The 26,607-nt window shown below is 37.6% G+C and overlaps 1 protein-coding gene and 1 long non-coding RNA gene across 5 annotated transcripts in view; one reads left to right on the top strand and one right to left on the bottom strand.

The window, feature by feature from the left end:
- LOC132783566 (uncharacterized) overlaps nucleotides 1-26,607 on the bottom strand; it is a 48,074-nt gene that overhangs the window by 13,371 nt on the left and 8,096 nt on the right. The gene's annotated exons all lie outside the window — the stretch shown is intronic.
- Nucleotides 1-26,607, top strand: part of LOC132783574 (uncharacterized) — a 45,649-nt gene that overhangs the window by 2,222 nt on the left and 16,820 nt on the right. For both annotated transcript variants that reach the window (XR_009632167.1, XR_009632168.1), the window contains exon 2: nucleotides 22,626-22,669. This is a non-coding gene — a long non-coding RNA (uncharacterized LOC132783574). The remainder of the gene's footprint in view (nucleotides 1-22,625; nucleotides 22,670-26,607) is intronic.

Below are 26,607 nucleotides of genomic sequence, written 5' to 3' on the forward strand. Positions count from 1 at the left end.
TCGCTGGCCAGCGAAAAAGGCAAAAAAAAAAGAGCGGTAGAAAAAAATACTGTAAAGAAAGCAAACAAAATGCCATAAAAATCAAGGGGGGGGGAAACAAAATGAAACAGCAGCTAAGCGTTATTTCTCAAGGGGCGCAAAACCTGAGGATTATGTCGAGGGTTAAGCCGACTTTCCTTCTTCCTCTTGTGGTCAGCTACTGCGGTAACTAGGCTCAGTTTTTTTGCCTATTGCATATTGTTTATCCTGCATCCCTTTTGCGCCAACCCCTTCGCTCTCATTTCTGAAGTGCACTCGGCTCTCTTGTTGCTTTGGGCTTTTTTGTCAACAGCAACAACAACAATAACAAGGAGAACAACAATTCTATTGGCATTTGTTGTTGACTTTCGCTGCGGCATTGTGATTAAATGTTAAACGTGGCGTATACGTAATCAGCATACACTACACAAAAATACGAAGTGAGGAGGAGCTCTTGACTGGGCAATTTTGCTTTTGCCAAGCGAAATAATTGATGAAGCAATCGGACGGACGAACGGACAACTGCCTGGCAACAATTTGTGTGTCGTATTTATAGCTTAAGGAGGTCAAGCCAATCGATAGGCATATTGAATTCAATGTTTTGGACAAGTTATTGTTGCACACGACATTTGCTGATTATCGTAAATCACTTGAGAGCCTTGCACAACTCGCAAAAATCTCGACATGAATATGCTTTTTTCATTTCCCATTTCGAATTTTTCATTTATATATAAATTTATATATACAGATCTGCGTGGTATATTTACAATTTATGGTCTGACATTGTGACAAAGTTTTTGGCCATTCGTTGTGGCTATTAAAATAACGTTTATCTTTCGAACAAGACCATAAAAAGTGTGCTTAAGTGCTGCTCAATATTCAGCTCGACTCAATTGGCGGATAAATTAAACAGCCCCGCAGTTATGCGAAGGGACAGAGAGAAGTTGGAGTCGGAGTCTGTGCGTGTGTGTATCTTATTGAGCTATAAATGTTGCAAATAAAAGTTAAATTATATCATCCATCGAGGACGAAGGACCATCGACTACCTTTCGGGCTAAATGCCGTTGCTTTTCCTATTCAGTCTTGGGCTGTCCATTCAAGGAGCTATCTATCTATCCATCTATCTATCGTCTATCGTCGTTGGGGCCGCAATAACCAATAATACGAAAGCTAATAAAAGTAAACAACCCGACGAAACAAAGGCGACCACATGCACAAAATGCTTTCGGCTGCCCGCATAAACAGTTACACACACACACACAGAGACACTCACACACACAGTCACATACGTTTACAATTTCTAAGCATAAATATCGAAAATACTGTGGGTGCTTCAATTTTACGACAGGAGACAACAACAAGACAAAACGTCGAGAAGTTGCCTTCGTGCCATTCTTCTCTTTGCTTCTTATACCTGCTACTCATAGTGGAAGAAGGGTATTATAAACTTGTGCAGAAGAAGGACTCTCGGGCCCTATGTATTAAGTATGTATATTCTTGCTTTAAATTTGTGCCATGCCCACTTCCGCCCCCGCTTAGACTGACAATTTCAGTATACTTTACACTCTATGGTATATTTTGAATGTTGTTCTGCAAAAATATACCAAAAAGCATTTGTTATGATTGCAGTATTTTTTTAGTATATAATAATTTGGTATATTTTAAATTTAATACCGCACTGTTTTGCTGCTATTCAAAATGGTATCTCACAGTCGAATATCATTTGGTATATTTTTAGTATATTTACGGTATATTCATTTGGTATATTTTAAAATTAATACCCCACTATTTTCATATTTCAAAAAGGGTAGCGAATATTTCACAGTCGAATAGTCTTTGGTATATTTTCAGTATTTTTGCGGTATATTAATTTGGTTTATTTAAAATTAATACAGCCATGTTTTGCTAATTCAAAAAGGGTAGCGAATATTTTACAGTCGAATAGTCTTTGGTATATTTTCAGTATTTTTGCGGTATATTAATTTGGTTTATTTAAAAATTAATACAGCCATGTTTTGCTAATTCAAAAAGGGTAGCGAATATTTTACAGTCGAATAGTCTATGGTATATTTTTAGCCTTTTTGATATATAAATTAAGTATATTCTACAATTAATATCACTGTCGAATTCCTTTTGGTATATTTTCAATATTTTTGTGTTATTTTCATTTGGTATATTTTGAAATTAATACAGCATTGTTTTGCTTTCTCACAGTATCTCACAGTCGAGCTCACTCAACTATATCTTTCTTACTTGCTTGACTCTCAAGAGCAACTGACAAACGTGTTCAATTGCCGCAATAAAACTTGCTGATAATATGTGAAAATCATACAAAGCACAATATTAAATTAGCTCAAAACATGTGAATAGAATATGCCTATAAGAAGAAACCTTCGTGTGTGTGTGTGCGGCAGCTGCGGCAATAAAATGTCAGCCCACAAAAATGAAAAGCAACAGAAGGCGGTTACGTGGGCGTCACCCAAGCCAAGTCAAAGCCGTAGATAAGCAAATGCCGCAAGGTATCCCAGGAGGAAAGAGGCAATAGAAGTGAGGAATGAGTGGTATGGGGGTATGAGGGGTGTGTGTGCCACGACAGCGAATACAATCGAATTCATATTAAATTATGGGTTCACTTTAACTCAAATCGCTTATCAAATTTCCTATTACTTTTATGGTTTCTCCTCTCTCGATGAGCTTTCAATTGGTTGACAATGAAGTTGCGATTGTATCTGACAACATGGAAATGCATAACAATTATCATAAGTGTGATTCGATGCGCAATTGCGTAACGTAATAGCAAAATATCTATCTAGTTGAAGTTTTTGATATTTTTTCCAATTAGTTTGAAATGCATTTTCTCTGATTTATGTCAGCAAAAAATCAACATGCATTTGAATTTTATTTGCAAGACAATTTTATTTATGTCAGACTCAAATTCAATTTGCAGCTGCCGCAAACAAATTTAAAGTATAAACTTAGAGTTTTCAACTTCTTCGCTTTAAGAGTGACGCTTATTGAAATATAAATTGCGAATATCAACCTTGAGCAAAAAGGAAAAAAACTCGTATTTATCAACTATCAAATACGTTTATCGTGCAAAGTTTTGGCTGTCTGTGTTAATTGCAGTTGCCGTGAGTGTCGCAATTGATTATTCATTCAAATATTGATTGAGTTATATTCGATTCGATGCATAGACAATGAATGGCAATTTCACTTTCTCTGTTTCTCTGTTTTCCTCTGCTGCAAAGCGCCAATCAAAACAAATGAAAACAACGCATGGCATCAGTTTATTTATTTGTCGAGTGTTTTGGACACAAAAACTTTTTGCCAAGGCAAGAGAGAAAGAGAGACAAAGAGCAGGCACAGTTTGGGGCAGCAACCATCACTTAGATGGTGTGACAGTTATTGATTATTTAGTCAAAGTTTTGCAGGATGTTCTCGATGCTCGATTCCAGGTCCAGAACTGGGGAAATCAGGAAAATTGAAGCGCGCTTCGTTTTGAGCTGCTAATTGTTCAGGTTGGCCATGGCAACTGGGCAACTGCAACTTTAATGCCAGCGAGCGAGAGCATGCGGCACTTAAAAGGATTTCAGATGAGCTGCCAAAGTTGCTAAACTCTGACTGAGCTTTAAGGCAACCGGAAATTTGATTTGCTTACGTTGCCTCGCAGCAACGCGCGCGAGCTATAAAAATCCATTTGACGTCAACATTTTGTTGCATTAACCGAAAGCTTGCCTCCGGGTTTCGTCTGCTTCTGCTTCTCGGGTTGCTTCTTCTATTCTATTAGAGCTAAATGCATTTCGCTGTATGCCAAGGATTTGCAACTTTCGATGCTTTCAACGCGCGCGCTCTCGCATAAAAGCTCAATAATAATATAATAGATTCTCGTCTCGCGATTCTTTAGCTCGCTGTTTTCCACCACGTTGACTCGATTTGCACTTTGAATCCCTCTCGGAATCCCCCAAAAGGGTTTTCCCCAAAGGCGGCAAAGGAATGGCGCCTCTCTTTACGGCTGATTGGCTCAATTCAACTGGAGTCGAGGAGACTCGAAATTTATTTCAGTTCTGTGCAGTGCACAAATATTTGCAATATGCAAAGTTACACAAAGTATTTGTGCAAATAAAACAATTGGCAAATCAAATGCGATTCACTCAAATGCTGAGCCGCATATTAAATATGCTTGCGAATGCTTTATAAATATTTATAAGAATATAAATACGATAATGCCTCCAGGCACAAAAGCACAATGGAAACTGCAGAAAAAGGCTTTTAGTTCAAAGTGTATTTCATTTTATGCAAACACGTTTTGAGGCAAAATTAATAAACAGTCTTGTGATTTATGAGTGTCTTGAAAAGAGCAAAAGATTTTCGGAGAATTTTCAAAACATTTATTGAAAGTTTAATTAAACTTTGTATAATTAAGATTTATTTCTGCTCGTTTTGTCTGCTATTAGCGAACTTTGTTTACGTTCATTTTGTAGTTAAGATTCGTTTTAAAATGTTTTCCATTTGATTTTAATTGTCCACTCTGCACTCTGTTAATTTTCTGCGCTTGCAACTATTTAATTATTGTAAACATTTGCAGCGCTGATGTAATTTGTGCCATGCCAAGTGAAATTGGAAAATCTCGCTGAAATCTTGTAAAAATCTAGCAAAGACAAAAACGCAGAGATGGAGACAGAAGACAGAAGCTGAGGCTGAAAGCAGCTGGCTGATTGCATTTCCTTGGCTCACCTGGCAGCTGTTTTCAATTTCTCTTTCGCCTTCGCGTATTTAAGGGGACGACAATGTTGCCGCTGGCATTGAAAGCAGCCGTTGACTTTTCCAATTGCAACAGAGCAGCATCTCTCGATGCTGCAACATTGCGTCTTCCTCCTTCTTAGTTGATTGCTTCGGGAAACTTTGAAGCTAAACTAACTGATGGATGCTGCTGCTGAAGGTTTGCTCAAGAATCTTGTCATGATTTCTTTTCCATTTACACTTTGAATTCGCATTCGCGCTTTCTCTCTTTCGCTGTCCCCTTTTCAGTTCAATGACAATAATCAGCCATGTGAAAATCTTTGTTTATTAGCGAAACGTTGATGAAACATTTCGAATAGTAAACCTTGTGATTTCTATGTCGATTGAAATGAGAACAGTCCTAACTTCCTTATTAGATCCGAAAAATATATCACAATTTAAAGAGAGACAGTTATTTTTAGATCACTTATCTCAAAAAGGAAGTTAGACAAGTAAGAAAGCTACAGCCCAGTGTTCTCAACTGTGATATACTCGCTACCCATTTCGAATACAAACAAAACTGTACTGTATAATTCTTAAAATATACCAAATATTATACTTCCAAAATACTAAAATATATCGAAATTCAAATTTGGTATATTGATGAAATACCGCATTCGATATATAATATACCACAAATATAAAATATACCGATTTGATATATCGATAGTATATCGATAAAGCACTACATTCAAAATATACCACAGAGGTCAAAATATACCAAATTGTCAACCATTTCTTCACAAGCAAAACTGTAATGTATAATTCTTAAAATATACCAAATAATATATATATACTTCAAAAATTCTAAAATATCTCGAATGTCAAATTTGGTATATTGATGAAATACCGCATTCGAAATATAATACTACTACAAAAATAAAATATACCGATTTGGTATATCGATAAAGTACTACATTCGAAATATACCGTAGAGGTCAAAATATACCAAATTGTCAGCCATTTGCCATACAAAAGTATTTCTTAAATAACTTTAAAAATCTTTATTGGATCGAAGATGCCTTCTTCTGTCTTATAATACCCTTCTATGCTATGTGTATCAGGTATAAAAACATAGTTTGCATCAGTTGTCAGTTGCACGTATTTACTTTGATGTATTTTTAACAATTGTTAAATGAATTAATCACAAATAGATATGCAAATACAATATGTACGTGAGGGAATCGAATAGCAATCGAATCGAATTCTCATAATGGAATGTACTCCTTTTTTTTTGGCTGAGTGAAATATAAATATGCGCATAAGTTGAATCCATGTTGTATATATTTTAAATTATTAAGCACAGGAATTGAGAATATTCAAAAATGAATAACAAGAAAAGAATGAAACAAAATGTTTTCCACATTTATTTTCATTCAGTTATTTTTCACGTGTCGAGTTTCGTTTTCACATTCGTTTCCCATCGCTCTGTTTGAAGTAAAAACGAGGAAAACAAACCCATACGAATAATATTTGAGTAATCGCAATATTAAATGTAAATACACGTGGCATGACACTCATAATTAAAATTGTCGCGGATCAGGGAATGCAAATAAATATGCCACACAATACATTTCAATGGATTGTTATTTTCCCCAGCGAATTACATCTGCTCCACATTTTTTTTGTGTTGCATTTGTTATCGATATTTTAATTTATTTTTATGTTAGTTGCAGTCAATTAAATGCAACGGATTATAACAAAATCTTTGCTATTTTTAATAAATATGCAAACATTTGCAAAGAACTCATGCAAAACGCAGACATTTGCATAAAAATACACAAAAAAAATACATAAAAAATCGAGTAGAGAGAAAGTTGTTTGCATTGGCCACAAAAGCAATTTATAATAACTGGCTATTTTATGGATTTCACAGCGACAATCGACGGGGGGATAAAGCTAAAACATATCGCGACAAGAACTAAGTCCATGAAATATATAAAAGCCAGAAAGTGACAGTGGATGGGATATGTGTGCAATATATTTAATGGCATTAGTTTGGCATCAATTTTAAGGTTTCAACAATGCCTATTTATGCAGCATAACAAAGCGAACTACGTGGAGTATTTAAAAGGGAATGCATTAAACTTGTTCTTCACAGTGAAGCTTCTAAGTTTAATTTTAATTTAGGGATTTGATTAGCATTTTATTATGTTCTCTTTTATTTGCTCGTGTTTCGATTATTTCTTATGATTTAATGTTCTCTTTTATTTGATCGTGTTTCATTTATTTCTTCTGGTTTTAGTTTATATTATTCAATTTTATTTCGTTTCATTTTACTTTATATTATTTGTTTTTCATTTATTTTTTTCAGCTTATTTGATTTTATTTGTTTTTATGTAATTTTAAACCTCTAATACCCAATAGTGCCTTGAGGCACTTATTATATAATTTGTATTATCAGAAAAACAAGAGGTATTTAAGTCATTTGATTTAGTGCTATCATTTCAAATAATCAAATATGAAATATTGCAAATTATATGATGAGTACCGCAAAAATACTTTGCAAAGGCTGGACCTTAATTTTCTTTGGTTTAACAAATATTCTATTTTTAGTTCACTTTTTCTTTATTTTATTTTCTTTTTTTCACCTTATTTACCACTATTTTATTTCATTATTTTATTTAAAATATATTCCATTTTGTATTTCACCTTCTTTAAACTTTAGTTTAATTTCTCTTTTGCTTTAAGCCGTTTGCCAATGTTCCTATATATCATATTCTATTTTAAATTTCTATTCAACTTTCACTATTTGTTGTATGACAGTTGCTCGTAGGCAGGCTTCACTGTGGGGTGTGCCCTGTTGATGCATGCACAAGCCAATCTATAGCAATATTTGTAATACCTTTTTGCTCAGCTCAGGCACAAAAGTGGCGCACACCTGGCCAGCTATACTATACACACACACACACACATATATATATATGAACAAACCTGCATATATATCACCAGCTATGGCATAGTGTTCACTTTTACAGTTTTATAGCCTTGCTGCCATTGTTGTTGCCTCTTGTGTGTGTGTGGCATGTGTTCTCGTTGTTGTTGTTGTGGCATGGCTGTTATTGAAAAGCATTTGGTCATCAAATATGTAGGCATCCCTCTTCCTCTCTCTCTCTCTTTATATATTCTATAGTATAGTATATATAGGGCTGACTGGATATTGAGGTCAGTAGATCAGAAATTGCAAAGACAACTTGCAAAAGTTAAAAACACTTTGAACAGCAGCAGGAGAAGGAGAAGCGGGAGTAGATACAGGCAACTGTTGTCCATGTGTTCCACTTTTGTGCTCTGGTGTTTGCCTCATGCTTCGTGCCTCGTGCAAAGGTCAAGCTGGGTCCTGGCTGTAAATCAGGACTTGGCCCTAACCACACACAAACGTATCGGGCATCAGCATCAGCACTAAAGAGCTTTGCCACTTTTTTTCGGTGCTTCGTTTTGTTTTGTTACTCTTGCTAAACGCTAAAAGCCAAAGAGGCAAAGCAAATCGTTTTGCCCCTGTGCTTTTTTTTTGCATTCAGCTAACCACATAACTGTGCTCTACATGCAGCTTGCCAATCCCATTGCCAATGCTCAATTCCAATCGCAATCGCATCATCTTGAGCTCGAGCTTGAGCTGCAGTTGCATTAGCAGCGAGCCAAATGAAATGCATTTTTCTCGACTCTCGGCTCAGCAGGCGCATTAAGTGTAATAGCTGCGAATGTGTGTGAGTGTTTGTGTGTGTTTGTGGTTAAGCAAAGTAGGTGTGAAATGGTGTAGATATGGCTTGCCATTATGCGAGCGTTAAGTGCTTTTGCTTTTGCCCATGAAAATAAGCAAAAACAAGTATGAAGTTACAGTCGAGTGTGATCGACTGTGAGATACCCGCCACCCGTTTTGAATAAAAGCAATATATTTTGCGATTTTATTCTCAAAACATACCAATTATACTACAAAAATACTAAAAATATATTTTGGGGTATTATTATTAAAATATACCAAATATACTAAAATGCTAAAAATATACTAAATGGTATATTTGGTATATCGATATAGTACTACATTCAAAATATACCATAGGCGGCACAATATACCAGATTGTCGGCCAAAGCAAATTAGACCCCTAGTAAGTAGGCGTTTTTTCCCATACAAAAGTATTTCTTTAATAACTTCGACAATTTTTATCTGATCGCAACCAAATTTTCAGGAATCATAATTACTATAGTAATTATTGTATATACCAAAATTCGAGCTTTATTTTTCGATTTTTTTGATTTGCGGGGGCGGAGGTGGGCGTGGCAAAAATTTGAAACAAACTTGATCTACGTGCAAACATAACAAATGCTGTCAAAAAAAAATTATAGCTCTATCTCTTATAGTCTTTGAGATCCAGTGTTTCATACGGACGGACGGACAAACGATGGCTAGATCGTCTCTGCTTTATAGGGTCGGAGATGCCTCGTTCTACCTGTTACATACATTTCCTGCCCGCACAAAGTTATAATACCCTTCTACCCTATGGGTAGCGGGTATAAAAAAGCGCATTGTTTGTCCATTTCCATTTGGAATGAAAAGTGGAATGATTTTGCATGTGCAAATTGTAATAAACGTTGTTCGCAATTAATTTGCTGATTACTTGTTTTATCGAGCATGAAATGCGACGAGTCTAAGGAACCGATTCGACTCTAGAGAGTCTAGAGAGAGAACACAATAGTTGCCCAGCTGTGGATTCAAAGGGAATTGAAGGATTTGCTGCGAGACGCATCATAAAAGCCACTAAAAAGAGTAAACAATTTGTGCGGATAAAAGCCGAAGCGTAAACAACGGCAAAGCTAAAGAAGCAGACCAGCCAGAGAAAGCGAGAGTGAAAGAGACAGAGAGAGAGGACTGAGTGAAAGAGAGAGAGAGAGAGCTGCAACAGAAGCCGAACAATGCAAATAAAACAAAAGCGACGCTGCCGCTCGCAACAAATGCAAACAGAGTCGAAAGCCGCACACACACACAAGCATAGTAAATACACCCACACACACACACACTCTACACACACATGGCACCGACCACAAGGTGCTTTGTATGGCGCTGTTGTTGTTGCGTTGTTGGCTTTAATTTTTACATGCCGCCGCGCCGCAGGCAAATCTAGCAATTTTTAATTATGATTATAGCCAAACAAATGCCACACACACACACCGCACACTCACACACACACCACAGTGTGTATTTGATTTAATTTCTCGTGCAAATTTACATAGCACAACAACAAAAACAACTGCAACAGTTGAACGCGACAAATTTGTTCAATTTATTTTTCATAAGCAAAAACTGAAATAATCAAACAGATAAACAATGCAAGGTAACAAGTTTGTTTCTCCCCTACTCCCCTCTCTCTCTTTCTTCTACTTTTGCCAATCAATGTGGCCCCCTTTAACTCTCTCCCTCTCTTCTCTCCCCTCTCTGTCGTCAACTCTTTCTGCTTCATGCGCGCGCGTGCTATTTTTAATTGTCTGAATCAATCCGCGCTCGAAATTTTAATTAAATATTTAAATTAAATGTGCAAACAAACAAAGCACACACACACACTCGCACACATGTGAATACGTGTGTGTAATGAAATTTAATTTTTTGTGTTGTATTTTTTCTTTTTGGTGCATAATAAATATTTTTAGTGCTAGCGTAGTTGCTTTTGCTGTTGCTGTTGCTGTTGTTGTAACTGCCATTCATTTGCATTCATTAGGACTTTGCGCTCCCCCCAGCTGCCACTTTCCCCTTCTCCCCCTTTCGCTCGCTCTCTGTGAGAGCAATTAAACAAACTCGTAAAGGGGTGAAGGCAGCATGCTGCACGTACGCAAAGTCAAGGACAATTTTCACATTACACGTGCCACACACACACATAAAGTGAGGCTCGTAAAAAGCTTGACAGCAACAGGAGCAAAACCAAAATCAGGACAATCAAATGCTGCCAGCATGTCTGTGTGTGTGTGTGTGTGTGTGTGAGTCCTTTTAAATATGCATGGCAATGCAAGGCATACAAGAGAGTGAAATGCAATTCAAACCAACTGATTAAACAGACGAGCTTAAATGCTGGTACTTCTCAACTGCGAGCATTGCAAATGCGTTACCCTAATAAAATAAATTGCATTTCACTTGCATTATTTTCACATCACTTTCAGTCCCCATATCTGGCTTTATCATAATGTGAACTATTCACTGGTGGCTTTGGTTTGCATTCAAATTTGTTTAATATTTATTATTTCAATAATTATTAAAGGGAAGTTGATAAGGTCTTGGTCTTTAGAGTTTTCTTATGCTGGCAGTCAAGTAAATTAAGTAGAGTATTGAAGCTACTTTTTATACCCGCTACCCATAGGGTAGAAGAGTATTATAACTTTGTGCCGACAGGAAATGTATGTAACAGGTAGAAAAAGGCATCTCCGACCTATAAAGTACATATATTCTTGATCAGCGTCAACAGCCGAGACGATCTAGCCATGTCCGTCTGTCCGTCTGTCTGTCTGTCCGTCTGTCCGTATGAACACCTAGATCGCAGAGACTATAAGAGATAGAGCTTCAAGTTTGTTTCAAATTTTTGCCACGCCCACTTCCACCCCCATAACTCAAAAAAATCGAATAACAAGAGTAATTTTAAAGCTAGAGTTGCGAATTTTGGAGTCGAGTCCACTCGACTGTAGTTTTCTTACTTGTTTTATATTGTAAACTTTAATGTCAGATAAAATATGAAATCTCGAATAGACAAAACATATATTTAGAGAATACTAACAATTAATTAACCACCAACTCTATACGTTGAAGAAGTTTGAGATATTAGATATTCATTTCAAGAAATGTAAAATTTACATTACTTTCAATATCAATCAATTCTTAAGACTTTACTATACTTTTTTTTATTACTTTTGAAATCAGTTTCCTATATCATTTGTAAACACAGAATTCGATCTACATTTTTAATATATTTATTTCACTTTTAAGCCACATTTAATATTTATATTTTATATATTTTTCTAAATTATAAAATGTAATTAATCAAGTTAGGGCATTTCACTTAGGTTGCATTGCATTTGGCTTGCCAATAATTTTAAATTCGTCTCTGTGGCTATTTTATTTGACCAACTGACAGCACATCAATTATTTATGGCCTCGATTCACTTAAACAAATTTTGGTCCGCAATGACAATCCGTCTGTTAGCCACAATTCCAGAGAGAAATGCAGAGAGAAAGATAGAAAGTGCAATTCGTGTTGTAAAGCGGAGGAGAAGAAGCTTCTTTTTGTGCTCGCTCTTGGATTTTGCTCTTATTAATGGGTTGCCTTGACTCACCTGAGCTCTAAACTTGGCGCTATGTGTGGGTCAAAGGTCAATTCAAATTCCCGTCAGTCACGCTCTAACAATTCTGCACACATTTGCAATTCTCATGGTATTTTAGGCTGGCCTAATTTCAGCCAACAGCTGCTAGGCTGAAGGCAACCTTTGACCTTCTTCTCGCCACCATTCTAGTATCAAAATGCTCCAAAATCTGCGCCGTCATGATGCGGCACTTTAATAAACGCCACCAGCTGACCAGCCAACCAGTAACACTCTCCTTTTCTCTCTCTCTCTCTCTGTCTCTGTCTCTTTCTCTCTGGTTTTGTCTATCTCCCTTTTTCGGCCGCAGCGAAAGTCGCAACAGCCGTTAAAGGGCAAAACCTGCAGACCGGACGGCAACTTTTGATTAATGTTTGTTAGTTTGCCTCGGCGGCAAATTCATTTGTTTTAAACAAAATGCAGCACACAGCATACATAAAGCAAAACACAACAGTGAGTGGGAGAAAGAGACGAAGTGTAGCCGGGGTAAAAGAGACAAAGCATAGATAAAGTCAGATGAATTCCACATACATGTGAAACTTTATAATACTTTAGCTTTATTTCCTGTTTCCAGGCAACAAACTTGCTTTCGATTATGCCACGCAAAGTTGACTAAGGGGTTGATTAGACAGAAAAATATAACTCTTTTTTAACAATATTATAATATTTGAAAACAAATTTTGGCTTTAATTCATATTAGGCGAATTCTCAATTAGACTGAGATTTATATAGATTTTAGTTAAATTGTTCAGCTATTATTACTATTATATTTTCTTTAGTACAAAGAGCAAAGACATTTCATTGTATTTGAATACGTTAGAGAAAAAAATTGGAGAGGGAAAAATCCCACACTTATTGCACTATTAAATTGTATAAACTATATATATTGAATACAAGTTTCAGCCTCCTTGCTTCTACCTTTTTGAACTGTTCATTGATAGTCATTGGAAGTCTGTCATTAAATGATATTATATATTTATTTAAAAGAGTATTTACAAGTCCTGCATTACTATTTCACATAGCTTAGTACAAAAAGCAAATACTTTTCATTTTACTTGAATGCGCTATAGAAAATACTTAGATGAAAACCCCAGCCCAGCGAGTTCAAATATCAGCCTCCTAGCTTCTACCTTTTTGGGTTGTGCATTGATAGCTCAGTCCATCAGTCAGTCAATCAGCCAGTCAGTCTTTAAAGTACCATATATTTATTTCATACAGTATTTACAAGCCCTGCATTACTATTTCACACAGTTTACATTTTACTTGAATGCGCAATAGAAAATACTTCGACAGATGAAAACCCCAGCCTTATTACACTGTTAAATTTTTGTCAACTATATCAAGTTCAAATTTCAGCCTCCTGACGTCTACCTTTTGATAACTCAGTTTATCAGTCAGTCAATCAGTCAGTCAATCAGCCAGGCAGTCTTTAAAGTTATGTCTTATATATTTATTTAGTAGAGTATTTAGCAGTCCTGCTCATCCTTCCTCGCTTGTCTTTGCTTTGTTTTTGTAGCACTCTTTGTGTGTTTTGTGTTTGTGCGCTGCTTTTGTTTGTGTTGCCAGCATTGAGTTTATACTATTGCATATTCCCTTTCAGCCTTTTGCCTGACACTTCCCACAGCCATGACCTCTCTTTCTGTATCTCTCTCTCTCACTCTCTATCCATCTCTATCCCACTGTGGCTGTCTCTTTGCCAAACGAATTTCACTTCGCTGCTCATTCATCTTTGCATTCAGCAAACGCGCCAAATATTTTTTTGATATATTGACTTGCAAAATATTTTGGCTTTACACGTGTCTAAGCACACACACACACACACACATACGAATCACACACGCATGTGTGTGTGTGTAAGTTTTTGGATATGGTTTCGGTTTTGATTTCAGTTTCGTTTTAGCTTTGGCTTTAGCTTTTTTCTCCTTTTATTTTCATATTTTTTCGCACTGTTTATATTTTATACGTCTATGGCATTCTATGAAAAATCAAACGACCCTCAACCAACACACTATGAATAAGCCTGTGTGTATGTGTGTGAATGTGTGTGTGTGTATTGGTGTGTGATGTATTCAAGCGTAAAGCAAAAGATTAGAATTTCGAAGCAATTTTTTTCGATTTGGCTACTCCTTGTTGTTGTTGTTCTCTTGCCTCTTGCCTCTTTTGTTGTGGCTTGTCCAATTTGTAAAACTAAGCAGCTGCCAAAAGAAGAAGTGACAAGAGGAAGAGCAAAGTAGGCAATGCAATTTTTTCTCAGCATTTAAAATGCCATTATCCAAAGGGGACGTATCTTTAATACGCAAAGTAGCAAAGGCTTTAAGCGATGTTGTTGTTGTTGTTGTTGTTGTGCCAGGACGTGCCAGGATAATGGCAAACGAGCTCCGAAGAGAGCGTTTGTGCCCCCAAGGGGGGGGTGGTTAATGAATGCGGCACACGAGTCACGAGCGCCTGAGCCTGCGGGCACTTAACCCATTGTTGACCCCCCCGTTCCCCCAAAGGATAGCCATTAAGGGATTGTGTGTTGGTGTGTGGGAAGGACTGAAGACAAAGTACAACATTTGAAATTACAAAATATGCGATAAGATAACAAATGCAAGCAAATGAAATTAAAACTTCTGCGGGTTAAAAGACTATCTCTCTCATACTCTCACACTCTCTCTCTCTCTCTCTTTCTGCTCAATAAGTGAGTAATGAGGAGGATGACGTCGGATGTCATTCGAAAATTGAATTGCATGGCAAACTCGCATTTCGAGATGCGAAATGTGTAAATGCGAAATGCAAACGAAACACGCGAAAATGTCAAGTTCACAGTGCGTGTAAAGCGGAATGATGTCACTCAAAAAGGGGCAGAGGGGGAGTTGCAGCAAGTGGCAGCATGCTGCATGTAGCAATTCTGACTGACTGACTAATCAGACGCAACGTTGTCACTCGTTTGCCATCGCATCGCATCGCATCGTCGTGTAAAACGATATTTCAGCTGTCAGTTTATGCTTCAACTATTTCAAATCAAATCAATGCCAAAGGATCCCTCACTAACTGACTGTGTCGAGTGTTTCTCTCTCTCTCTCTGTGTGCCAATGATTTATGTTAAAAGGCTTACACACAGTCGATACACAGACAATCAACACACGCACACACACACCTTTTGCGGCAACATCAAAACGAAACGAAAGCGACGCATATCAGCGTCAGCATCAGCGAACACAATAAGAAAATGAAACAATGTGGGATGTAGTTAATGCCAATCCGAAGTAGAAATACACTGCAAATGTAGATTGATTTATTATTTAGAATACTTTTTTTTGGTGACAACAAAGTGATCATTGAAGATAATGATAGTTATACCTTAATCATTAAAGATAAAGATAGTTATATCATACCTTCAATCATAGTTATACCTTAATAATTGAAGATAATAATAGTTATACCTTCAATGATCGTTTCTTTATATCCAAAAATAAAGATCACAACTAAGCAATCAAAACCAAAAATGAAGTGCACTAAATAATAGATCTTTTCATGTATGGAATTATCTTTCGGAATTGTCTTTTAACTTAAAGATGAGCAACTTTTGAATACCTTTATATTCAATAACTATTGTTAATTCAATAACTATTGAAACTAGCTATAAATATGTTTATAACTGTTTTTTTTGTTCTTCTCAATTAACAAGTATTTTCGTATAAGTTCAACATTCAATTCCTACTGAATTTACAAAATTACTTGGTTAAATTTTTATATATAGTGACCATTAAAACTGTAAAGCAAGTTCAATACTCTAACTTCGAAGGTCTGTTTCTTCAATTCCAACTAAAAATCTTAGTCTTGTTTTGTTGGTAGGTTCATTGACCATGTGGAAGCCGTTTGATAATACGAGAAAAAAATGTAAAAGCAAATTGTAATAAAGTCGAATGTTACATACAATATATTCAATGTCTTCAAACTATATCTTTATTCGAACATTTCATTTAAAAACAGTTGTTCATCAAACTATAGTAAAAATCTTAGAACTCTGCTCATCTCTTCTTAATTTACTTTTATTCTCCAAAAATAAATTGTTCATCAATTGTTTATTGCAATATTCCCACATAAATTGTCATTTCTATTCAATTGCAATATTTCGTGCTGTATTTAAGACATATTTTTATAGTCACTTGTCATTTCTCTTCCAGTCACTTCTCAAATATGAAACAGAAGAGTTTTTAATTAATGCTTAGAGACAACGTAAAGAAAATGTTCGTTTAATGTGAGAAATGTCTGACAGATAAATACAATTTCCCCCTTTAAATGGTCGCAAATATAATTTGATTTAAACCAAATTCGTAGCTCACTTCAATTCAAGAAATTTATTAAATTTAAAGCTGACTCAGGTTGTCAGCCGAGTTTCAATTGCAGCAGAATCATTTTTAAATGTGAAATGCGGTCTCGAGACTCGGTGTGAATGATCATAGCCTCATAACATAGTTGGCAAGTAAAAGAAATAATAAATATATATAGACAAGTCATAAGAAGACTTGAATGCATGAGGCACATATAAGAGTATAGAAATCAGGACTCAGCGTTTCATTGTCTGCCCCTCCTCTCCTCTCTCTGCTCTCCTCCCGCTATCAAAGTTGTCGTGTGAGTTTTTCCACCATAAATTCACAAAAATGAATCTACATTGCAAATGCAAGTAAATTGCGTCTGTGTGTGTGTATGTGTGTGTGTAAATGGGGGAAAAAAACAAAGCATAAATGTAGCTCAACGCATTTTGCTGCACACGAAAGGCACAAAAGAGGAGCGGAGAGAGAGGGAAAAGGGAGAAGAACAGAGAGAGCGGGAGTACAGCGAACAGAAGCTAACGAAGCGTAAAGTTTGCCAAGCGGCTGCCATTTGGAATGGCGAGTGAGCAAGCTTCCCCCTTCCCTTCCCTTCCACCCCTTCCCCCTCTTTCAGTTGTTCTCTCTTCGCATTCAACCGCAATTCCCTTTTCAGCCTCTCAGTGTTTGCCTTGTGGTATTTTTTATTAAATATTCCTAATAAATTATGCAAAATTCTTGTATTGCATGCAGAGACAACCAAAGCGAGTGAAATAGCAATAGTGGTCAGAAGAGGGCAAGAGAGAGAGAGAGAGAGAGAGAGAGAGAGAGCGAGTTACGGTCAAATCAAAATGTTTGCACAAGCGAAAAGCTAAGAGAGAGGCAGAAGGAGGCAGAGATTGTGGGCTGTGCGTGTGGGCGTGCCATAACTATCAATAACTTTTTTGGCTAAAAAGCCAGCACAGAAAACAGAAAGAGACAGAGAGAGAGAGAGAAGGATTGTGTTGGGGCAGACTTTAATACAATATGAAGTCAAAGGATGCGAGGAGCGGGCCTTGTATCTGTATCCTTTCGATACATCTCTGTCGGTGTGTCGATGTATCTATCGTCATCCGTCTGTCCGTCTGTCCGTCCGTCTGTCTGTCTGCTGTCGGTTTGTCGGCTCTGTCGTGTATTGCGATAATAAAATAAAATTGAAATATGGTTGGCAATTGACTGAGCGCAATGAGTGGAAATTGTTGAATCGCTTGCGTTATGGCAGCGTGACGGAAAGTCAGGACAAAGGGACAGCAAAAAGTAGAGAAGAGTGGAGGCAACTTAGTTGTGTGTGTGTGCGAGCATTTGTGCAGAATGCTGTAAACTGTCGTCTGATGAATGCCCCAATAAGTAGGCAATGCTTTTTTTTACGATACTTTGCGACAGCAGATGCTCAACTCAAAAGCACTTTGAGCGAATTTAAGAGGAAGCCAACAAAACATATTGAAAATACATATTGATAGTTAATCGATTTAGTTTTGTGTCAAATCAATAATCGAGTAAATGATTGAAGTTGAAGTTGAGCAAAAGAAAGAAAAGAGTTTTCAAATATAACTTGGTTTAATTCAGAAGTTTGTTAGCTTCTAGCATGTTTTCTTCACTTTGAACACTACTAATTATGCTATTTAGCATGCTGTTAATCATAGTATAGTTTCTATTTAACTATAAGCTGTTTAATGATATGCTTTGCTCAGCTCGATTCGTTGATTTGCTGTTGCTGCTTTGAGTGTGCAGTGAAACGATTGAATGCATTCAAATCGCAGACAAAGTCACGACAAGTTCTTCACCTCTTTGTGTGGCTTGCGTGCACTTCAATGACTATGAACTTCAGAAGAGGTGGAAAGCGGCAATCAAGCTGCAATATTTAAGCAGATTTTGCCTTTGTTGCTCTCTCATCATGGTATTTATTTGTTTGGCGCATTAAGGCAACTTTTATGGCCAGAAATTTGTTGAACAACGAAATGCGCTTATGAATAAACAAATACACGCCCCCGAACACACACGAACACACGACATAGAAATCGACAACACGCAAGCACGCACACAAACACAAACGTACACAGATTTATTATGTGAAACAAATCACTCATACGCCGCATTGGAGCATGGCAAGAGGGCGACTCGATGTGAACGTGAAACATGAAACGTGAAGTGACTGTCAGGGATTTTCACGAGAATTTCGTTTTTATTTTTAGCCTGCCAACAACACAAGGCACAAGGCAACAACAACAACAAGAACAACAACGAGAGCAAATGTCTTGTTTATTTGAGCTTCAGTTCTTTCTGACTCCCAGTAACAACAGCAAAACAGCAACAACAAAGCGCAGAAAAAGAAATTAAGTTGCCGCCTGCAGCTTTATCACACCAGCAACTGCCACACCCCCCCGCCCCTCAACAACAAACAACAACAACAACACCCAGCAAGACGAAATGTTTATCTGATTTAAACGTTGGCAACAGTCGTCCTTCAACCTGCCTCCTTCCTGCCTCCCTCCTCCCTCCCTTTTTGCTGCCCTGAGGACCGCCAACATTTTGCGTGTCTTTGCTTTAGTTTCTGCCCCCTTTTTTTGCGCCCCCTTCTTTCGCTTTGTTGAGCTGCGTGCTCGGCAAAACTTATGCTGCCTGTCGTCGTTGTAGCTGGTGCCCAGCTTAATTTTCACTCTGTGGCAACTTTAATATTAATCATACGACCCGCATGCCCAACAAATAATAACACACACACACAAACACAAACTCACATGCGAGAGAGCAGAGCTCGAGTTTGTTGCGGTAGGACCTGTTTCTATTGACTTACTACGTATGTAGAGAGAGTGTGGGTGGTGCTGTGGGTAGTGAGTGGGTAGTGCTGTGGTGGGTGGTGCTGTGGGTGGTGCTATGGGAAGCAACCGCAGTGGCAAACGCCAAAAGTTCTTAGTTAAATTCGTCGTTTGCCCAAAGTTTTCTCAAGTGGCTCATTGTGGTTAGCTCTGAAATGTTGACCCACAGACAGACAACTGAGTGAGAGAGACAGAGAGAGCGAAAGAGAGGGAGCGATGACTGTTAACTGGGGCGACACTTGCTTAGTTTTGACAGCGGGCAAAAACAACAGGCAGCAAAGTACAGCAAAGTAACAACGTCTCATGCTCTTTGCGGTCTTTAGCGTTGAAACTTGGCAATGGCCAAAAAACAACTAGAAATATGCAACTAGCGAGAAAGGCGAGAACAACTGTAACGAGAGACAACAACAACAACAACAACTGAAACAACTAAAACAACAAACAGTGAAAATCGTTGGCATGCAAAAACTTTTCGGATGCGGCAAAGAAAACGCAAATGATTAAGTGCGTCGTGGCATAATTCAACAAGACAACATTTCAGCTAAAGCAGCGAGCAGAGAAGGAGGAGGGGGAAGTGATGAAAAGGGGGTGGCCAGAGACAGCGAGGAAGGAGGGGGGGGAAAGCTAGCTGAGTGAGTTGCAATTGAAATGACATTTGCCAACTTGAGGAAGATGTTGAGAGTTAATGAATTGCGACACAGCTTCCCGAAATGTTGAAGAAATAAGATAGAGAATGAGAGAAAGAGCGGGAGATAGAGATAGAGAAGAGCAGAGCAGTTAGATACATTTCTCAAGTGAACGCAGCGCATTCAAAGTGTTTGTGATGAGCACTCAAAGCTAATGGAAAGCGGAACACTCGACAGAACTAGACTTGATACTATTATGGTAGACTAGAGTGGCAAAGACCAAATAAAATGCAGCATATTTCTGCGTAAATATAAAGCATGCTTTTGCTTAACTTGAGTAGATGAACCTTGAGAATTTGAGTATACAATTAAGTTAAAGAAAATGTTAACAACTTAATTAAAAGTTGACAAAAATTTAGGCATTTCATTTTCAAATAAAAGTGGAATTTATTTAGTTATTCAATGAATGAAAATAGGCTACAAGCCAATTAAAAAGAATTCGATTTTTGAGAGAAAACATTATAACATTGAAGTGCAACTTCTTTAATAATTGTAATTCGTTCAGTTATCAAAGAAGTTTCACTTATAAAATGTTTTCTCACTTTACAAGGCTTTAAAGAATTCAATTGTTGTAAGAAATTTTAAGTAAGACATTAATTTACTTTGCTAGAATTTGGCATTTAATAAACTACAGCTCAAGCTCAAGCCATTTTATTTTATTTGCTTAACAATTGTCATTTACTTATGTTGCAAATTTGACAAGACGGAATTCCTGTATTTCAGCATTTCTTTCCCCCTCTTAAATGCCGCCACTGACCATCAAGAGAGTGCTCAGAACTGATTCTCAGTCTCACTCTAACTCTCATTCTCATCCGCATTCTCATTCCCTTTCTCAGATTCTGCTCGCTGTCACAGACGCAGTCCCAATGCGCTTGTTAGTTTAGTTCTTGGGTTTTTTGGTTTTGCGTTTTTGGTTTTGGGTTTGGGTTTGGGATTGGGTTCAGTTGGGTTGCCATGGTTGCCATGTTTCTTGCAGCAGCTAAGCTCTGGCCATTTGTTAGCGACAGCAACAAAAGCAAAGGCAACACTAAAAGCAACAGTAAAAGCAACAAGCAAACAACACGAAGTTTTGCTGTTTAGCATTTCAACACACAAAAACGCACAAGTTGTTGGCATTGTCTTCTTGTTGTTGGCTGAGAAGAACAGCAATTAATATGTATCTCTTGCTTGGCACGCTTTATCGCAAACAACGAGGGAAAGTGGAAAGCTGGAATTTTCGTCGGAAAATACGAAAAGTTTATTCTCTTCTTCCACTTTCTGTGCGAGTTGAGTTAAGTTTTTTTTGGGCCAGCATTTTGCACGTTGCCATTTTATTTGGTGCTCGAGCATTTTGCGCAGTTACATACACCACAGCCACGCCCACAACCTACAGCCCTCAGCCCACTTGAAGAGATGCACATTTTAAGGCAACTCAAGTGATTTATGACAGCCAAGAAAGTGAGGCTGGGGCTGCAGTGCGTATACTTGTTATTGCTGTGGCAGGCGCAACGAATGCGCCTTTTAAACCAGAAAGTGGCTTGAGAAACGGACACGCGAAATGGGCACATGCCGAAAGAGATAGCAAGTGCGAAAGAGAGAGAGAGAGAGAGAGAGAGAGAGAGAAGCAGCAGAGAAACGGCTAAAAATTTAATTAAAATGCACATTTGTCCTTGACAGCGTTTTATATTTTCTGCGTACTTAATTGGAAGGCAGCCGCAGCCGAAGCCGAAGCCAAATGAATGCGACCAGCACACATTTCTCTCTCTCTCTCTCTCTCTCTCTCTCTCACACACACATATACCTCTCTCTTTCACACACTCTTATACCTGCATGCATTAGTCAAGATGCGGTTGGATATGCAAAATGATGAACGCGACACAAACTTGGTTTGCTCCAAAAACATAAAGCCCAAGCACAGTTTCCTCACTTCTTCCCGCTCTCCTTTCTCCTTTCTCTGTTCCATTTAGCTAGAGACACGCACCAGCTGCATGAGTGTGCGTGTTTGTGCATGAATGTGCATGTGTTTGTTTGTTTGTCTGACTAAATTTAGATAACTCTCGAGTGAGATAAAAGGGAACGAAAATTAAAGTTGATTATGATGCAAACTGAGGCTGAGACTAACACAGGCAAAAACTCTCGTCTTCTTCTTGCTCCCTCAGGAAGCTAAAGCGATAAATCCTTGCCAGACGCTAATTGAACTGTGTACCTGAGAGAGAGAGAGAATATTTCAACTCCTTTCCTATTTACACAGTACACTTTACATTTTACGTTTTACAGTTTGCACAGCAGCTTCTTAAGGTGTCGAAAGTTTTCAAAAGTTACACCCAGCAATTAGTGGGATTAGTTAATCTGATTAATTTGGATAACGCGAAAGTCTTTTAATGAATAACAGACTTTATTGATGAGCTGAGTAAAGACGGAAAATGTTTAAGCTATGAACTTGATTTCGGGGTATAATGAATTAATTTATTTCTTTGACATACTTATGAGATTCTTTAGAAAATTATATTTTAACCATATTAACTAAGACTTAAATATATTATTTCTAATATGAAATTAAAATTTAAATATTACATTTTAATCATAACTAAAATAATCTTCATTTTGCCAAAAGTTGTTCAACAAACTTTAAACCACTTAGTTCGAAAATTGTTAATAATATGATTATATTTCTCTGCTTTTAGATCCACTTTCAACCAGTGTCATCCTGTTGAAGGTAAACATTATGGTAAGTCTAAGAAAATGCCATATTTAATATATCGAAGCGTACTGAATGGCAATCATAAAGTGGGATTTAGTGTCGTTTTAGTTGGACAACACAAGTTTTCATTTAATTTGAGATCATTCCTCTAGTTTAGTTTTCATTTATGGGCAAACAGACAGTTGAGACAGTAGTCGTATTATGCATAACTAACTAGAAGGATGAACTGCTGTGGTGTGTGAGTGTTGTGTGTGTGTGTTCACTCACTGTGACAACTAATATCCATTTGGATGTCCTGGTGTAAGTCCTCGACTGGTTGGGAATGGGAAAATGGGGATTGGGATGGCCAAAACAAAACGCATTAATGCGGAAACGCATTTTGTCTACTCGTGTATTTGCATATGAGTTTGAGCTTGAGACTCGCACGTATTCCATATTTACCTAAAGACAGAGTGAGAGAAAGAGAGTGCAAGAGAGAGATGGAGGAGCGAGATTGTTGTGCTTTTTATGATGAGGAGCATACAAAAATTTGTGCTAAAGGACTTTTGCTTACAAACGAGCGAGCAGGCAAAAAGTGCGGAAGAATTGCATTGTTTTTCGCACACAGACAGACAGCTCGAGAAAGAGAGAGATAGAGAGAAAGAGAGAGCTGGTATAAGCCAAGCCAGGACACAGACATGCAGGCCATATGTAACATACGTGCAAGGATATGCATATGTGTCTTGGCAAGGATTTGTTTTGCTTACTCCATGCAACTGCCTCCCCTTGCAGCCTCCTCTCTCTCCCTTCCTCCCTGTTTCTGCTTTCAGCTGCAGATGATGAGCCTCAGATTATATGCACTCACAAGCGATGCTTTGTCTCCTTTTACTCCTTTTACTCCTCACCTCAACTCACTCTCATCATGCCTTCTCTCACCTCTTTACGTCTCGCTGCTGTCAGCCAACTCTCTGCACCGTCTCGTCCAGGTCTCGTCTTTAGCCCGACATATCTTGTCAGCCCTTTGTGTGTGTAATTCTGTGTGTGCATCAGTGTGTGTGTGTGTGTGTGTGGTGCCAACAGGACATGCATAAGTGGCCTGTCTTTTCGTCCTGGCTCAGCACAACTTTTGCCTGGCTTTTTATTTATATTTACTCTTGATTGTTGCACTCGCTCTTTCTCTGATTCTCTGATTCAGAATCTGTCTCTGCCTCTGTCTCTGCAGTTGTTGTTTTAGTTGTCTGTTGTTTCTGCTGTAGTTGTGTAGCTGCTGCTGCAGACAACTGGAAACAACAACAACCAACGAACGAGTCAACTACACAAATAACAGCAGAAAAAGGCAAATTTATCCTGGCTGGCTGCACTTTTTGCTCTCAAAACAATTAAATGCAACAAACTTTTGCGCATCTCCCTCGCACTCTATTTCTCCTCCTTTTTCTCTTTTTTTCGCCATGTGCCAACTGCCAAATTTACTTGGCCTTTAATTTCTTTTTTTTTCGTCTTTTTTGTTAGCCAATTTTTAATGCAGTTTTTATTTGGCTTTTTTCGACATTCTCCGTCACTCGCAGTTAAAATTAACTGTCACCTAGGGAAATGGCAATGAGAACAGCGAAGGGGAAGGGAGGAAGGACAAGGGGAAGACTGTCACTGGCTGAATGATGTTTTAATGGGCTTTTCATATGCCAACGAGCCATGTGTGAGTGTTTAAAAATGGAAAAACTGTAAAGAGCGCCGCGCAAGGACATTCAAAAGTGAGGGAGAGTGGAGAGTGGAGAAAGGAAAACGCAGTGAAAGCTGACTAAATTTGATTATTTGAATGCCAAAGTTGAGCCAAAAACCAATCGAAATCAACTAATTATGACGGTCAACGCTAAAAGCATCCATAGGCCAAAAGGTTAATTTGATCAACGCTATCAAATCACGAGTTGAGATATTAATACTCTAAAAGCTAGCTCAGAATAGAAATGACCTTGCTTCAGGCGGCTGCAAATAGCGAGGCTTTAAAATGAAGTGAGGTTTATATGTTTTATCACTTAATTTGAGGTTTCGTTGAACATAGCTTTGCGGCCTTAATATTTATAATTATGTTATACTTTGATTTTTATACCCGATACCCATAGGGTAGAAAGGTATGATAACTTTGCGCCTCCATTGGATATTGGATATAATCTGGTATATTATGTACATTATGTAATATTTTTAATATAGTACTATATAAATATACCAATTATTTCTTTGGTATATTTTAGTATTTTTACGGTATATTAATTTAGTATATTTTATTTCAATTGTACTACTATATCAGTATGTCAATTGTGATCTTTGGTATATTTTAGTATTTTTACGGTATATTAATTTAGTATATTTTATTTTAAATGCAGTACTATATCAATTTGCCAATTGTAGCCTTTGGTATGTTATAGTATTTTTGCGGTATATTCGTTTGGTATATTTTGAATGTATGACTTTAGTAATATACCACTTATATTTGTAGTATTTTTGTGGTAGTATTTTGTTCGCACAGTTCTTTTACCGCACAGTTCTTTTATTCAAAATGAGTAGCAGCACACTCGACTGTAGCTAGAGAGATTTCGAACTATAAGAATTTAATATAGTTTTATTTTAAAAATACAAATACCCATTCTTAATGGCATTCTGACAATATTTCATTTGTATTGAGCTTAAAAAAAGATACCTTAACCTATAAGAAAGATTACAAACTGTGAAGATTTTATACGTTGTTGTCACTAGTTAGGTTTTAATTTCCAAAAAGTAAAGTTTTTGTTCATAGTTAAAAGAATGGGGCACAGATAAGAGTTTGCAATCTTAATAGCAATCTGACAATATTGCACTTAAAAAATGATACTAGAAAATGATCTACAAGAAAGATCTGTAGTTAGTTTTAATTTCCAAAAAAGTTCTGTTCATAGTTAAAAGTATGAGGCACAACCATAATAACAATCTGACAATATTTCACTTACAAAATGATCTAGAAGAAAGATTACAATGTGTAGTTAGTTTTAATTTTCAGAAAGCAAAGTTCTTTTCATAGTCAAAAGTATGAGGCTCTAAAACTTAACTTTAATAGCACTCTGACAATATTTTACATTAAATGTTTTCCCGCTCCCCTTGGGCCAACTTTGCCTTGCAAGGCCTTGAGGCACCCTTTTCAACAAATTTGATTTCAGTCGCTTATTTAAAGCAGCTCAATATTGAAAGCTTAGACGAAATTGATGACGTCACAGAGTGTAATAGAGAGAGAGAGAGAGAGAGGGAGAGGCAGCGAGTGAGTGAGTGAGAGCATAATGAATGCGTGTAGAATGCGAATGGAGTTGGGGCAAAAGCTAAGCCACATTCAATTTGTTGGCTGTTGGCTGCTGCCTGGCGGTGGCATTTGCTGTGCTTATTTGTTGCCAATGGCTGTTGCCACCGCCAGCCACAAATAGCATTTTGTGTCTATTTTAGTGTAATTTTCCGCATAAACGGTTCCCAAAACGGAGGCCAAGTCCTTGTTCGACGATCCCAAAAGAACAAAAAAAAGAGAGTCGCAGCTGTGACTCCTGTGGAGACTGTGGCACTGCTGTTGCTGCGTGTGGCAGCCACCAAAAATGCCAACTTAAAATGAAAATTATTGGCTCGCTCGCTCGACGCGTTCGCGCGAGTTATAAAAATAGAAACTTTGCCTGGGAGACGTCGACGACAAAAGCCGAAAAGAACTGCACACAAAAAAAAAAATATAACCCAAAAATGCCAAAAAAGTGCCGCAAATTGAGTTGAACGGTTTTTTGGGTTTTGCATATTGGCCGCAAAGTGTGGACGATGAGGAGGGGGCAGAGGCAGGGGGATAGAAGCAACATTTGTGGCAACTCGGGCGCTCAGCTTAGGTTTGGTTTGGTTTGGTTATTGAGGCAAAATACACACACGCCCCTATAGTTTTTGTCTGCTCGTATTTTATTCTTTGGCTGCCATCGATTTCAATTGTGTCAATG

This window comes from Drosophila nasuta, chromosome 2L (genome assembly GCF_023558535.2).
Source record: "Drosophila nasuta strain 15112-1781.00 chromosome 2L, ASM2355853v1, whole genome shotgun sequence".
Classification (NCBI taxonomy): domain Eukaryota; kingdom Metazoa; phylum Arthropoda; class Insecta; order Diptera; family Drosophilidae; genus Drosophila; species Drosophila nasuta.